At 32.1% G+C, this 4,402-nt stretch overlaps 1 pseudogene; it reads right to left on the bottom strand.

Annotated features, from left to right (window-relative positions):
• Positions 1 to 285: 285 nt before the first annotated feature.
• Positions 286 to 1,382, bottom strand: LOC134231613 (alpha-(1,3)-fucosyltransferase C-like; annotated as a pseudogene).
• Positions 1,383 to 4,402: the final 3,020 nt, after the last annotated feature.

Raw genomic sequence — 4,402 nt, 5'->3', positions numbered from 1 at the left:
CAGGTAACGTGTACCAATTTTGAATTTTTCTCCATTTTGTTTAATCGGGAAATGATGTAAACTCCCGGGAATTTGGTACTCTTTTCCTATAATTCGACGCAATACTTCCAAACCTACAAAGTTCCTCATACGCATTGTTAATTTATACCAAGGAAATAAATAAAAATTTGAAGGGTGGCTTATTTCTACTGAAGACTCAAGACGTTTACTATAATTAATTTAACTTTAACACCCCCCCCCCCTTCGAGCAAAAAGGGGGAGTGTGTAAAGGCTTCTAAACAAGTAGTATGCTACCTGTGCTTTAAATATTAAATATTTCATTAAGTTTTGAAAAACACTTTTAGAATTTAGAATAAAATTACACAAGAACTGTTGATTTTAACAACGTTTAACATGTATATCATCACCGATTATGACGTGATATGTCTTTTTAGTCATGTGAAATGTGTCCTGTCTCCCCTTAATATCATCTATTCTTTTATTTATCATTTATACAATATACATCTGGATTTAAAACAGTGAGCCAGGATTTATTTCTCCTCGTCTTTTTCCCGTTATCAACGTCCCTTGCATATTTACATAAATCACACTGAGCATCAAACACAGTTTTTCGAAAAGATTGCGGAATGAATTTGCCCTTCTCCATTAAGTAGCTTATGTATTCCGTTTCATTAGAACCTATTCTGATCAATTCTTTGGCTAAAAGTCTGATAGTAGGAAAATCTTGACTGTTAATGTAAGTTCCTGTAGGAAGATAATGACCGGCGTCTATGGGTCCGTTTATAACTGGTATTACGTGAGCACGGTTTAAATAAAGTGAAAACAGTTTTTTCTGTTGTATAACTTTTGCAGAGTGAATTCTCAAAAGAAAAAAAAGAATTTGTAATCTCTTTCGAATATGTCCTGGCACCCCTTCAAATTATCATATTGCTTGCCACATCTTTTACTTCCACATCTGCCAAATTTATCCACTTTTAAGTATTTACTTAGCTCTTCAACCATTTTTTCTCTTCTCGAAGGAGTTGGACAGTGGCTTGAAATCCATACCGCGTCTTTAGTTTTCTTGCTGAGTATTCCAGTGTAGTTTTTGATGACGGGTTCTTGTATTTTTTGCAGTTTACCGTAGAATGGCACATAAATATCCGATTACTCCATATACGACATAGATAAATCAAAATGTTTCATCCATTCTTTGTTTGGTCTTTTAGTGTGATACGGGCTTTCTGCCGTGTTAAACACCCAGATTTGTCCTTTTTCTTTCTTAATCACTGTTTTAGGAAGACGTCTGTGACTGAATACTACGATATCAGCCTTGGAAACATTCGTTTCTAAAACACAGCCATGTATGGAACATTGAGTGCCATCGTAATACCACAACTGATCTTAAAAGTATTGCTCTGCTTGGAACCAATGTGTGCGATACATCCTTGGAAGTGAGTTTAATACTTTATTTGTCATATTTGTATTTGTTTCATTCAGTGACGAGTCAAACGTATCTAAGGTAGAGAAGAAGGCCAGTAAAGGACGTTGCGTTCTTGGAATCAGACTCAGGATTATAACAAAAGATATTATTGTTATAAAACACAGTGATGTAAAAACGCCATTTCTTTCGAACATCTCTGAGTGACCTGAAATAATTTTAAAAAAGAGTTTTGATTAAAGCCAAAAAAGATAAAGGAAAGGGAAAAAGCAAATAATTTATGATCAAAGAAATATCATCATACCTGATTACAATACAATAATTATTTTCATTGAATGTCAAAGGTCATAAGTGTAATGTTAAATTACGTGTATATGTCGTTTTCTTCCTTGTCTGCATGGTGCATGGCGAACATTAAAACTTACTGTTCTAAATATTTAGTATCTGAAACAACAAACTTAAATATCTATCTAAGCCTCTTATTTCTAATTCGTCTCTTCTTAGATAAACATATTTCTTTTTCTTTTAAAGCTTTGTATTAAATATCTTTTATTTTGTTCGGACAAAAGTATTGCAGCGAGGTTAACGACTCCTTAAGGTATATCTTTCTAGTCAAAGCTTCGGGAAATCGATTATGACGTCACAGTGAAACTGTACAAATGAATCTCTGTGAATAAATAATGATTTCCTTTTACATACAATGTTACATTCTGTTGTTTTTCATAATTATTGCAAACATGAATAATGTGTAACTTATCTTGTCATTATTTCACTATTCGAATGTAAAATTTAAGCCAACTTGATCTCGCTGTATTGACATAGATCACACCATAGACAAATTGACACGCAGTGTCTCTGTACTTGAGACGCAGATAAAATTATTATTGCAACTTGCACATATGGAAATTAAAAGTAGATAAGCGTGATCTGACTAAAATTGAGTCATATTTTGTAATGTATAACTCAATATTTCGCAGTCTTCTTAAAATGAAAATGACTTAGTCTCTTATTAAGGCGCAATCATGCAGTTTTAAACATAAATGTACTTCAATCCAAGGTACAACCTCTCGAAAATCTCAAAAGTTCAACGATATCCACTTAACTATAAATTATATATACACACATGTAGATATTGTCCCTACTATTTTGAAAAAAAAAGTTGGGAGCAAGTTGTGCACTGTTGGATTTTCTTGGTAATTTTACCTCATTTCAATGGGTATAGTTTAAATTTAATGCACGAAGTTTATTAGAAGACGGCTAAACTGTATATAATGCCAGGGCATTAGGAAATTGCTCCCAGCACTTTTGAGGTTAAGGTATATTTATTTCTGAAAAAAAAATCAATTTCATAGTGAAAAATTATCTGTTTATTATTTAAATTTTACGATCTTTGTATCGGTACATATTTTTTTTCTAATTTAACCATGTCACGTGACAAACAGTTAATTTTCCTGAGGTTGCTTTGGTCGAACTTGGTTGAGTTCCCATACATACATACGCATAAGTACAATTCCCATAAAATTCAAACTCATACTTAAAAAAATGAAATCAACATTATATCGATTTTCTCAGAATATTTCAAGGCATACCTTATGGGTGGCCTTAACCTAGCTGTGATGGGAGATACTTTTAATTAGCAACAACTTGGATCTTTAATCACTCAAAATACACCTGTACTGACTTACAAACAACTTTGATCCAAAATCACTCATCATACACATCTACCGTCTTACTAAAACTTTGATCTGAGATCACTCAACATACATATCTACCGTCTTACACACAACTTTGATCTTAGGATACCCATAATACACCTGTATTGTCTTACTAGAACTTTGATCTGAGATCACTCAACCTTAAATCATAATAAACGTGTAGTGTCTTAAGAGACAACTTTGATCTTAAATCATTCAACCTTAAATAATCATAAACGTGTATTGTTTTAGAAACATCTTTGCTTTAGATCACTCAACCTTTAATCACTAGCAGCAACTTAACCACGACTGCTGGATTAATTCTTGTACATCCATGAATATAAGCTTGTTTTTGAAAATATGAAAATGAAAAACTCATCACTTTACCACGTAAGGAAAAATCTGTTACATACAATTATTGCCTTACCTTCTCAGACAATATCTGTTTATCCTTTTCTGCTTTGCTTTGAAGCAGGATATATAATCATTATACACGGATACATAATCTCATCATCTCAGTCACGTGATGATCTCAGTGATGTATGCTACAGATTACGAGGAATTTTTATTTTCGTTTTTTCTAAAATAGAATTTCCTTATCACCATATAACACACAATAATGAGTGGTTTTGTATTTTCCTGATACCTTAATGGAATTTAATTGCTACAAATTGCCCTTTACAGTATATTAACAGCGCTTATTAAAATTTAATAACAAATTTGTTCAATTAGGCTAAGGCAACTGAAAAAAATGTTTAATTTTTAAATCAGGTAAAATGTCTTGTATTATCTATCAACGTGTTTTGTGAAATATCATCGAATTATTATTACTTTGTTTTAAATGTGCTGTTTATTTTTGCAAAAAATTTATTTGGTTTAAATAAGTCATAATAAACATGTTTTGTGTTAGAGTCTGTATTGTGATTTTAGGACATTTATCCTTAATCAATATATAAATTTTAAATTTTATCAATGCTATAGTGTTCAAGTCTCTTCCAATGTGCTTTTTGACAAAAAGCTAGGCCTAAGTAAGTCTTCATCAACATGTAATCTCTTAAAAACTGTCTAGCATATTTATGTCATTGAGATCAATGAATTAACACTTAAGTAGTGTTATCCTCTACCGAGTTTTACTAAAGGTCGTAAAATTTGCCGTAGACGTAGAAGTAAACGTAGACTTTACGATCTTTAGTAAAACGCAAAATCGACGTAAGTTATGTCTTTGTCTACGTTTACGCCTACGTTTTGACTTACGACCTTTAGTAAAACTGGCTACTGCTTTCTAGTG

The sequence above is a fragment of the Saccostrea cucullata genome, unplaced genomic scaffold, assembly GCF_032062105.1.
Source record: "Saccostrea cucullata isolate Sc308-1 unplaced genomic scaffold, CSIRO_AGI_Scuc_v1 ctg9126, whole genome shotgun sequence".
NCBI lineage: Eukaryota > Metazoa > Mollusca > Bivalvia > Ostreida > Ostreidae > Saccostrea > Saccostrea cuccullata.
Note: the sequence above shows the minus strand (reverse complement) of the source record. Positions and strands in the feature narration are given on the sequence as shown.